Genomic DNA, 12,785 nt, shown 5'->3' on the forward strand with positions numbered 1-12,785 from the left:
TGGAGGTTTCTGGCTGAGTTCACTCTACTGATCTTAAAGAAAGGCTCTTAGCAAATGTTCCAGGTCCTCAGGCTATTAACAAAGGGCGAGACATTTTTCTAACATTCAATGACGAAGTTGCTAATGCGCTTCAACAGGGTTGCAAACGCGATTTTGACAAAGAAGCGATGACCCTCCTTAAGGCAACAAGGATAATTCGTAGGGATATGTTGGACACTAAATCAAAGTTCAATGGCACATTTAATAGCAGTTGTCAGCAGAAATCTGTCCCAGAGTCTCTGAAAACATTAATGGGAATGATCTTTGGGGGAACAGATTTCAAGACCCAGTCAAGCGATATGACCAAAGTGCAGACAACTCTAAGTATTTCTCAACTTATTCTTTTCAATGTGACCAAAAGGTGCCGTGACAGCAGTATCACAGGTGCTTTAAATTACCATTCCAGAGATCGCGAGCCGCCATTACGCATTTATCTAGGCCTCATGATTCACACAGAAACATGAAAGCGTACACTTGTTGATAAGCTCTACAATCTTGGATTGTCAATCCTGCATGACAGAGTATTGGAATTATTGACTGACATGGGAAACAGTGTTTGCATGTGCTTTGAATCAGAAGGAGTTGTTTGCCTGCCCAAGCTTCTTAAAGGAGTTTTCACAACTGCTGCCATGGACAATATTGACCACAACCTGAGTTCTGTAACGGTAAGTCTTTGGTGGGGGACAGAATCAAATGCTTTAGAGAAATCAAGCAGTATGACGTCGGTTTGGCTGCAAGTGTTGATTGATTTGGCCCAATCGTGTATAGCTGATATCAGTTGAGTTTCACAAGAAAACCGCTGTCTGAAACCATGTTGCTCATTTATCAAAATGTTGTTACTAGATAAGTGTTTAGCCATATGGCTAAGAACAATGTGTTCCATTACTTTACAGCAGATAGAAGTCAGCGAAATTGGGCGATAGTTGGATGGATCTGATTTGCTTTCTTTCTTAAAGACTGCAGTAATGAGGGCTTTGGACCAATCTGATGGGATGACATTAAGATCAAATGATTGTTGAAAGATGAAAGCGACCCACGTAGAGGCTGTTTGTGAGATCTCTTTGAGTACTCTTGCAGGTAATTTGTCTGGCCCACAAGCTTTGTGAGGATTCAGCTGGGCTAGCTGTTTTGCAACTCCATCAGGCGAGAGAAGCAAATCTGCAATCGAGGTGAATGGTGACAGGCCAATTTGAGGAAGAGGCTTCTGCTCATGGGTAAAAACTGAAAAGAAATGGGAGTTCAAAGTTTCTGCTTTGTCTTTGTCTGTAATACTCACCCCATCTTCGGTTTTAAGTGGGGGGATTCCAAGGCTTTCAGATTTGCTTGTTTAACATACGACCAGAACTTTTTGGGGTTTTCGGTCAGGTTATCACCAATAACTTCGTTTAAATAGGGATTGTGAGATTCTTTCACCAGTTTTGCCACTTGATTTCGTTGATACTTGAAAGCTTTCCAATGTTGCTGGTTTTTAGAGCAAATAGCTTTTTTGTGGAGGCGATCCTTTTTGCGCATCTCTCTTTTAATATCAGTAGTAATCTATGGCAGCTTGTACTTTGGCATGGACAATTTTTGTGGAACATACTGGGAAATACCTTTAATTACAGCATTTTTGAATGCATTCCAGTTATGCTCCACAGAGTTTTCCCATGGGTTTGATGCGAAGAATTCAGCCGATGACTTTGCTATAAATTCATTCAGGCCATCAAAGTTCGCTTTCTTGTAGAGGTAGACTCTATGAGGAGACTTGGAAAAGCGCGTTGCTTTCAGGTTGACCTCGAAATTTACAATGTCGTGGTCACTTAAACCAGAAGAAGTAGATGCCAGAAATAGAGTTAGGATAAGTAGACAATAATAAATCCAAAGTTTTCTCTGAAACAGGTCTCATTGGAGCTTTGACGTGTTGGGTTAACGAAAAATCGTCCATCAAGTGCAAGAATTTATTGTGTTGTGAAGCAGTGGTAAGGTTGTTAGCAATTGGGATCTCGCGACTCCAGTCAATATCACCCAGGTTGAAATCACCTCCGATGACGATGTTTGGATGATTTGATACTTTGGTAAACACTTGATTTATAGAATCGCCTAGATGGTCAAGGATCTCGGTAGAAGAATTTGGTGGCCTGTAAAACGACAATAAATACAAAGTTTTGCAATTTACCATTTTAATAGAAGACCAGAGGATTTCACAGGTGTTTCCATTTAATTCATCTTCTTCTATGCAAGCCAGGTCAGATTTGATTGCATGAAAAACTCCTCCGCCGTAGGCATTTCTGTCCTTTCTGATGACAGTGTATGTAGGTGGGAAGATGGAATAAGTAGGGACACCAGGATGAAGCTTAGATTCGGTTCCCAGGACGAAGTCCGGATTATGTAACTCCAGCAGTGCTTTAAATTCAGTAGAATGTTTGGAGCTCTTTAAACCATTGCAATTTATAATCATACCTCTCAATTTATTCCTTTTCGATGACTTGTTTTGTTTCAATGTATTTCCATGGTTCGATGTGTTTGCTGCTGAGTTATTTAAAGAACTGATCCTGGAAATTGGTGATGTTTGAGTATTATCCACTGATAAGATATTAAAAGAATTCGATAAGTCCAAAGAGTTTCCAGACAATTCCAAGGAAGTGGTTTCAAAATTTGGAAAGTTGCAAATTGGACAAATCCAAGTGCATGAAGAATTTGTGAGGGTTTCGTACTCATCAATATTCATTTCCAAGCAGCGAACATGTAGCCAAGAGTCACACGAGTCACATTGAATGCCGAGTTGGTTACATTTCATGGGCTTCTTGCAATGACCACAAGGAAATTTCCAAGCAGGACCTGGGTTAACGTTGATATCTCCACACAGTAGTAATAGATTCAGCACAAGACATGACTTGGTCCTTCATGCAAAGATAGCAGCTTGTCTTTGGCAACTTTGTGATGTCAAGAACGCTTCAAAACCAAACAAGCTAACAGACTGTGGCTTAGTAGAAGATCCATCGGTAGGGTTTAGATTAATAATAGATTCCTTAGACCTTGGAAGCAAATTAAAACGAATAAATAGGCCAAGAAACAGAACTGCCATCGGAGCATGAAAGATTATGTCCGCCATCGTCCGTGACATACGCAAGGTCAGGTCAGGTGATATTGTGTTTAAATGTTCTATCTATTTACTTGGTTTTGTTGTTGTTTAATTCATTCAGTCGAAATGTTGAGTAGATGATTGGTATTGCACTAGACTTGCTGATACAGCAAGTGTGGAATATAATTCACCAAAATACAACTTTCTTATAGCTTACTTTTAATTTCTGGCATAATTTAATAACAGAATTTTACTATTAATGGGTTTACCCAGTAGTTAACAGTTCGTGTAGTCCAGGGCCTGTTTACAAGGAGAGAGGGTTACCCCTAGCACTCACACATTTCCTTTTTTTTTCTTTGTCCTGTTTACAAGGTAGCTAGGGTTACCCAGGTAGTTGGGTTACCCTATCTGCGTGCTAGGGTTACCCTGGCATATGGGTTAACATTTTTCCCTTGTAGACACTCCAGGTAGGGTTAACTTTCTAATTGTTTCCAGACCCTTCGAGTGTAACCACGCATGAAGTTGTCCCAGGTTGTAAGGTTACCTCTCCTGTGAAATTTTGGTTTTAAACCGGGGCTATCTTTTGCCCTCCAGCTAGGGTTAACCCGCTTGCTAGGGTAACCCTCCCTCCTTATAAACAGACCATTAGTGGAGAAAAAAACACTGACACTTAATTGAAATTGAAATTATAAATTATTATCAGATGCCTACATATAAGTATTCAGCAACAAAGTGTTATTTTTTTTTATGCCAGAGTGATTTTGTCATTATGAATATTGCAATTTTGCAGTAGGGAATGGATCTCGTTATATTCCTGTATGCTGTTCTTAATACTGTACAGCTGTCATACCTCTAACTGTATGTCTTTACAGTCACTTTTGGGAAGTGTCCTAAGGGTATTAAAATTTCAGTGATTTTTAAAAGGTAGTATCAGAGGTGCTATGCTTTTGGTAGTATTAATAGCATATTTTATGAAAAGGAACTGAACTATTGATGGATGTACAGCATAAAGGCACATATCAATGCAAAGATTATGTTATAAGATACATGTACAAATTCACGCCACCACTAAGTCAATTGCAAACATTGTACAAACGTGGCTGTATCATAAATTGTTTCAGAAAAAAATGGAAGGAAGGAATAAGTTCATGGTCTAAGGTTACCGTATGCCTTGACAGGTGTCTCGCATCCAAGTGAGGTAATGCTTTCGGTTTATACTGCAGATACCTAAACCCTCATATCAAATTAAAGCTTATAGAGCTGGTTATCAAACTAGACCATGAATTTTGAAATAAAATAGATTTTCCAATTATCCAAGCCCCCTAATAGGAGCATCCAAATCACCTTAAAAGGCTACAGGTCAAAGCAATTTTTTTTGTTCTGCAGCTAGTTAAAATTTGTTACTCGGGTTCCGGATCCAAAGTGCTTAAACAACCTGTCTGCATTTTGCCATATTCAATTTCAGTGAAACGTTACGGAACATTTTTTAAATAGGATTTCAAAAATATATGGAGTGATTGTACAAAAATCGCTCTTGGGGAAAAAAATGTTTCAAAATAAAATATTCTGGACATGTTTATTTTGTTTACATGTCAAATTAGCTACATTGCTTGCAAGACACTTCAAAAGGCATATGGTACCCCTGAAGAGACTGACTGCATTCGACAACAGAATGATTCTAAACTATATCTAGACTAAATAATTATTAATATCACTTTCACTCAAGACTGCATAACTTTCATGACCTAAAGGTAACATCAAGATCAGATCTACTGACTGCTTTTTAAAAAGAGGAAGCTTGGGATTGCAGAACACCAGATATGCATGTTTGCCAAGATGACTTGACATCCCAATTTGTGTATAGTTTTTTTTAAACCAACACATTCAATATAGACTAAGGACAACAAAAGAATAGCCACTAAATGGAACATAAACAGTTTTAAGACCAACATGGAAGATCAGGATGTCTATATTTGGACCAGGACATTCAGCATAAACTGGCAAAAGCCACTAGTCACTAATCACAAGATGCGTTTGCAGCTTTATGTCATGCACCGCCAGAACTCTGAAATTCAAAATGTGCTTGTTTCCAGACCAAGCAAGCTATCAAGCCTAAAAGTTGTTAACAGATATAAATTTACCTCCTCTTATATGGCTCATGAGGATAAAAACTTTGGTGGCTCTTTAGTTTAGGATTTTAGAAAATGATGACATCACATGCAAACAAAGAATACATACTTGAGGCCAGATTGGGTAAGATTTGAGTTCTAGATTGACTGTTTCTTTTAGCATGAAAGTCTTAATATTAATTTTATTTCAAACCAATTAGAACCTAGAAATTCACTAAATAGGTTGATTGTTCAATATGTATTGTCTTATCCAAGGGAAAGAAGCACCTCCTACATGTACATGAAGAAGTCGCTACAGGATCACATTTGACTCAAGAAGATAACTTGTAGCCCCTGAACTTATTAGCTTGCAGAGAAAGTTGTGTCCGATAGCCCAAGGCCTACCAGTTCCTTGGGAAAAGTTTTGAGGAAAGTCAAATTACAGAAGTACTAGGTGAGAGGTGAAAGTTTAGGGGACTACCAAGAATGACTTTCAGGCAAGTACATCATAGTTATAGCTTGCCCAGAGGGAACGCCAAAAAAATGGTTTGTATTTCTTTGCACCCTACTTATATTTACTTTGGGAGATGATGCAGACCATTCCAGCAGGAGTGAAGAGCACTAACTGTATCTTCAAGTTAGATACAAAGCTCTCCAACTTTACTCGAGGGTATACTAACTTTTGATATTTTGGGGGGAGATATGGTAGAGAGTTAGGAACTGGGTATATTTTAACAGCTGTATTTCACTGAGTCGTACCCCCAAAAACTGTACAGACTTTTGTGAGGGAGACCCCATGTTCACTAATAAAGGATAGAATGATTAATTAAATTGTAATCTTTCTGCTTAAGGAGGTAGCAGGGAATAAGAATGTCACCAAGCACAGAAGACAGTTCTGTTACATGAGGTACATGGTCAAAATTTTCATTAAATTGAAATGCATGCTCCTTTGTCAATGATCAAATCTAGCTAGATGGATCCAGAAAATTCAGAAAGAGGGAGCCAAATTTTTTTTCAGCAAGAACACAACATTGAGGGCCAGATCATTTTCAGCACCAGCTCCGAAACTCTGGAATGGCCTACATGAAGAGCTTTGTCAAGCAACATCACTTGACAGTTTTAAATCTCGACTTGAGACTTATCTTTTTAGGAAGTATTTTTATAATTTATAATTTTATTTTTTTTATGGTGATTGTAAAATGCTATTGATCAGAATATGTAAATATGTGCGACATAAATTGGTAAATTATTATTATTATTAACCTCTGCCACTTCATATGAATATCCTAAATATAGTGGGTAATGCTTTAGAATGTCTCAAACATTAACAACCCTGAAAACTGAAAAAAAACAGATTTAAATGGAAAGAATTAAATGATGTTGCTTGAAGTACAATCAGCTCTATGCATTTTATGCTTGCTTGACAAGAGGAGAGGAGTGATGCAAGTGAACAAAATCTTGCTGTACTTTCTGGTTGTAATCCATGCAAGTCAAAACTACATAAAACAGAAATGCCACAAACAGCTTGTTACGGGTTCAAGCAGAGTTTCCAACTACTCAATTAAGGCTCTCCAAGTATAGGTACCATGCACTTCAATTGTACAATCTCGTAGCAGTTATTTGCCTTTTTAGGGATTAAACATTATTGTGCATGGACCAAAATACAAATAGTCTAAGAATGAAGTAGAGTGTAGAAAGTAAATGTAAGATAGCCTGCAATGATTACAGACTAATTGAGGGTTTTTATTGTTTTATTCAAACAGCACATAATTAGAAAAAGCTTTAGCTGACAAGGATAGTACAAATCTGGAATGATATTCCCACGACTCAGGTTACCTTTGTACTATCTAGTGAAACGACAACCTGCATGCCTCTTGTGAGATTTGCATATCAAATAGAACCAATAAATTGTAACCATTTTAGCATTCTGGAAATAAATAAACAAAAAATAAATAAACAAATTAATTATTGAAAATTATTATCAGTTACAGTAAGGCCTATTAAATTACCTTAACTAACATAATAGCCACCTAATTTGTTATAAACTACAACTAGATTCTAAACTGGGAACTACAGAAATTTGATTACCCATAATATTTTGAACTTTAACATCCAAAATTTAAGTAGTGTACAGATGTTCAGATTTCACACTTCCACTTTGCTGGCAATCACATTGAAAATTGTTCGTATAAAACCCAGACTGTGGACTGAGACCGAGGTAAAATGCAGACTGAACCCTAGTGAAATGCAGACTGCAGACTACACACTTCATAATTATATATTGTGTTATTAGTGTCAGCTTGGGAGGGGGGAAAACTCCCATATAGAAAGGACGAGGGTGCTCATCGTATCTCTTAGGGTTTAAAAAAGCGGTTTTGGTTCCTCTTAGGATGGTTAGCCTGAAAAGGCCCACAGTGGGAGCTTTTACAGTACCTTTTAGGGTATTGAGCCGTAAAAATATGACAGGAGATGATGTTTTGTTTCAGAATTGGTACCTCTTAAGGGTTAAAAAAATTTTCAAGCCACACCCACAGGGTAGGATCTTGGTACCTCCTAGGGGTTTTTTTCAAAATTTCCGATGAGCACCCCTGTCCTTGTTGTATGGGAGTCCACCCGCCCCCGGGATTATCAGGCGCTGATCTTAAACATGATTATTCAGGCTAATTGTAGTGAAAGCTAGCTATACTGCACTCAGGTCAGACTGAATCATGCTCTGGTTAGACTGAATATCACTCCAGTTAGCCTAGATATCACTCAGGTTAGCCTAAATAATGCTCCAGTTAGCCTGTTTACGGTCAGGTCTCAATGGTGGAAATGGTACCATCATTCAGTTAAAAAGTCGGATCATGTGTACTTAACGCATCTGTCGGCCGAGTATCGATCGATAATATCAGCCGATATGTTGACTGACACTCAGCCGACATATCGACAGACATCGACAGACACGCATGTCAGCTGACACTTGACTGATACTTCCCTGACACTAGGCCGACACTTGGCCAATACTTCACCAACACTCGGCCAACACTATACACTCATTTGGTCGGCTCTTGTTGCTGACTTCTATCTTCTCTACTAAAATATTAAATAATCCTCTCTAGCCCTTTGAGAGGATCTTTCGGCAGCCCTTGTCCATTTTTGACTTTTCACACTGGCAACATTCTTCCTGATCTCAATGACTGTTTTTTCCAGCTTTGCTTCTCGAGACCTCAAGTTGCATTAGATACGTATCCAAAATGATGGCAGTTTGAGCTGCATACTCGCTCTATTAACATATAAGCATAGACGAAAGACACTTCTTTCGCGTATCCTGTGAGTAAGGAGACAGCTGCTATTTCAGCAAAACAACAGTTAACAGATACCACTGACAGTCGACTTATACACCACCGGCAGTTGACCGATACACCACCGACTGTTAATCACATGTCAGTCAAGGTGTCAGCCAAGTGTCGACTGATAGTGTCGACCAACGGTCTATTAACTTGAATAACATGTCGCCTGACACTCAGCTGACTCTCAGTTGACATATCGACCACATATCAGGCAATATGTCGACTGACTGTCGGTCGATATATCGGCCGATATGTATATTGGCCAATACTAGACCGACAGATGCCTTAAGTACACATGATCCAAAAAGTTTATACTCTGCAGTCTGTATTTTACCCTCAGTCTTCATTTTACTTCCCGGTGCACAGTCTGCATTTTACACTGACCAAATAAAAGATCTAGTGTAAAATAAGCTTACACTGTAAAACTGTAATCAATGCTAAAGCCTATGGCTATCAAGAATGAAAAATGAGACAAAAGATATCAGATGGCTCACCTCTTAACCTTTTCAAGAAAGTACCTATTCTTGTGTCCACACTTCATGGCATTCAACTTTGAATTTTTCAGCTGGGGATCTTGTTAGACCTAATGATCTGACATGTTTCTAACTGAGCACGAATTTTTCTGATACCTCATAAAGATGAAAAATTACTTGAGACCTGAAATCTCTGGTTAATTCCAACATGTTTTGCTGCACAAAATGTTAAATTAATGTCTTGTTCCCAGTGCTTCTCCGCCCCTCTCAAGTGGGGAGAATCCACTGAGTGCAGGTGTAGGGTTGTGTGAAGGGCGTGGGACAACCTTCCAGTTCCCAGACAGCAGATTTGTATGACAAGCGTTCAAAGAGACCTAGAGAGATAAAGAGTGCTTGCCAGCTACAAGCAAATGACTTATCGCCTGAAAAAGGTGTGGGGGGTGGGAGGGGGAAGAGGGGGTAGCCTCTTAGGTTCCCCTGAAATCTGCCCATAAATTAGGGCTCGATTTGCATTATCACATCATCTAGACTGTGAGCAGTCTCTCTTTTCCTTGAAAATCCGTGGGGAAGAATGCAAAATAAGTAAGTACGCAATCATTACTCGTGACCGTGAGTGTGACATGCAAGTAACAATGCTGCGAGTCGCTAGTAGTGCGGGCATTGGAAAACAGCTGCTAGCACCTTGCGGCATCGCCACTTGTCTCTCGCATGTCACGCTCAGTAATGCTCGCAACCTTGTTTTGCATTCTACAAGGAAAAGAGAGACTGCTCGTAGGCTATACACTATCATAAAGCTTTGCTGATCAGCTATCCTATAGAAAAAGTTCATGCAAGTGGGTATGGCATGTGTGGGGCCACACACATGAGAAATGTGTTGAATACAGAAAAACCCTTCCTCTCTTCTTCTCACACGTCGATTTATTTAGTGCATACAAATCAGCCCATTAGCCCTTTTATTTAATGGATGGCTTTTCTCATTTGCATTACAATGTAATCCAATGCAGATGCCATGCAATTTCGAGCCGAAACTACACAATTGTCCAAACTTTGCTTCATGTGTTGGATTATTTTAATTACTAACCACATCCAAATAAATGACTGTGGAGCTCCGCTTTTAGGCTTGGCTCAATCTATTTATTAATGTCACTGGGATCATAATAGTATGAATAGATCATTTTCTTATGAACATTAATACTGAGTCCTAAAAGGAATAACCTTTCCTGTCATTCAGTCATTGTTGTTATGCAATTACTTTGGTGTTCATGTCTTGGCAAAATAAACCTTGAAAATGTATCGATATGGAAAAGTGAGTGGGGAGGTGCTATTTTCTTTTCCCACGGGTCAACCCATAGCAAAGGAGTTTCTATTTTGATAAATCCTTTAAGCAAACTGAATGTGGAAGTGACCGGTAAGGATCTTGATGGCTGAATTGTGTCAATTAATTTGATCTACAATTCATGCAAAATCAGTCGAAAACTGGGTCATTAAAACCAATACGAAAGTTTCAAATGCTCCGGATCGTAAAGCTGTTGTACTTGATCTTAAAAATCTTAGTGAAAAGCATGTTTCCGCCTTGTGGAAATTCAACAACTCCCTAGTGGAAGACAATGAATATGTCGAGCTTATAGAAGAAAACTACGCAGCTATACTTGAGAAGTATTCAGATTCGAAAGACGATCGGTTAAAATGGGAATTAATTAAAATGGAAATAAGATGTCTCACCATTTCATACTCAAAACACAAAGAAAAACAACGGAGAATTCCAGAAACAGAGCTTCAAAAGCGTTTGGAAGCTTTAGAAATTAAAATTAACAACTGTAATATGGACAAACAGTTACGCGCTGAAATTGAAGATTACTACAACTTAAAAATCGAACTTCAACGTATCTACAAAGCCAAAGGGAAAGGTGCAATCTTTTGATCTAAAGTCAGGTGGGTTGAACAAGGTGAAAAACCTTCAAAGTACTTCTTTAATTTAGAGAAAAGGAATTTCAACCGTAAAGTAATTCCTGACCAAACTGGCTTTGTGAAAGGAAGATATATTGGTCAAAATATAAGGTTGATAAACGACATCCTGGAACAGACCAAACTACAAAATATTCCTGGAATATTACTTTAACTTGACTTCTGGAAAGCATTTGACACCATCAAATGGTCCTTTATCCAGAATACTTTAAATCTCCTTAACTGTGGTGAGAGCATCAAATGGTGGGTCTCCACTTTTTATACTACACCTGAAAGTGCAGTTTTGAATAATGGATTTTCCACAAATTATTTTCAGTTATCAATAGGGGTTAGGCAGGGTTACCCTCTGTCACCTTACCTTTTCATCTTGGGAGCTGAAATTTTACCATGTAAGATACGGCAAGACAAACAAACACAAGAGATCAAAATCTTCAACTCCGAAGCCAAGATAAGTCAATTTGCTGATGATACATCATTAATTTGTAGTAGCCTCGACTCTGTTGAGAAAGCAACTCAAGTGTTAAGTTCCTTTGGGAATGTCTCCGGTTTACGATTAAACCCCACTAAAACCAAAGCTTTGTGGCTTGGCCCTTGGCGTGATAGGGAAGAAAAACCATTTGGATTTAAATGGCCTAAAGAACCAGTCCGAGCATTAGGTATCTTCATATTGTATGATGAAAAGCAAAATAATAAAAAGAATTTTCAGGTTAAAATCCAAAAATTAGGCTCTAAACTAGAGGTTTGGCGATCTCAGAATCTATCAATTCAAGGCAGATGCCTAATCACAAATTGTCTTGGTATTCCACAGTGAGTCTATTCTATGTTAATTCTAGATGCTCCTACAAATTGTATCCCAATCATTAATACATCTATTTTTCAGTTCATTTGGAAAAAAGGAAAGATAAGCTTAAGCGTCAACTGATGTATCAAAATTATGAAAAAGGAGGATTGCATGTTCCAAACGCAGATGTAATGACAAAATCCTTAAGGCTAGCTTGGATATCACGACTTCTAGCTAAAGATGACAAAAGAAACAAGGTTTGGAAAACAATCCCAAACCATTTTTTTGACATGTACAATGGTCTTAATTTTTTGTTAAGATGCAATTATGATTTGAAGTTCCTTGAGCAGACTGGTATACCTCAATTCTATAATTCAATGCTGCAATTCTTTCTTGAACTAAAATCCTCCTATGAATCTGACCTTGGGCAAGACTTGGTCTTATTTAACAATAAAGAAATTCTTATTGATCAAAAGACTTTCTTTTACAAATCGTGGTTTCAAAAAGGAATTTTCCGGATACACGACCTCCTCACGAGGAATGGCACCTTTCTTTCGCATGGTGATTTTACCCACAAGTATGACTTAAAATGCAATTTCCTACAGTATTTACAAGTAGTTTCAGCAATACCCCGACGAATTGTTGAAAAAGCAAAGCAAAACCTGGATGCCAAATTTACTTTTTCACCAGAAAACAGTTTTTTTTCCAGCTATCACCTTCAATAAATGTGAACCTTCTGAAAATGAAGAGTAAAGATTACTATTGATTTTTTCAAAACAAATTAGATGCAGAACTTAAGGCACCTGGAAAATGGACTCATGATTTGCAGACTAGTGATATAGAATTTAATGTCTACTTCAAAAACCTAAAGGTATCTGCAAAGAAAATAAACTAAGAGAATTCTACTTTAAATTTCTACACAGAATCATTGTAACGAAAAAGGAATTATGTCTGTATGATATGGAATGCAACAGTGCATGCGTGTACTGTCAGGAGTCTGACTTGATAAGCCACTCATTCATCCAT

The 12,785-nt window shown here is 38.2% G+C and overlaps 2 protein-coding genes and 1 pseudogene across 2 annotated transcripts in view; 1 reads left to right on the forward strand and 2 right to left on the reverse strand.

Annotated features, from left to right (window-relative positions):
* The window catches only part of LOC145501088 (uncharacterized), a 461,598-nt gene that overhangs the window by 199,587 nt on the left and 249,226 nt on the right, over positions 1-12,785 (forward strand). The window lies entirely within an intron of this gene.
* Positions 1-12,785, reverse strand: part of LOC145501124 (uncharacterized) — a 198,112-nt gene that overhangs the window by 159,083 nt on the left and 26,244 nt on the right. The window lies entirely within an intron of this gene.
* Positions 527-3,533, reverse strand: LOC145500051 (uncharacterized; annotated as a pseudogene).

This window comes from Orbicella franksi, chromosome 10, assembly GCF_964199315.1.
Source record: "Orbicella franksi chromosome 10, jaOrbFran1.1, whole genome shotgun sequence".
Lineage (NCBI taxonomy): Eukaryota > Metazoa > Cnidaria > Anthozoa > Scleractinia > Merulinidae > Orbicella > Orbicella franksi.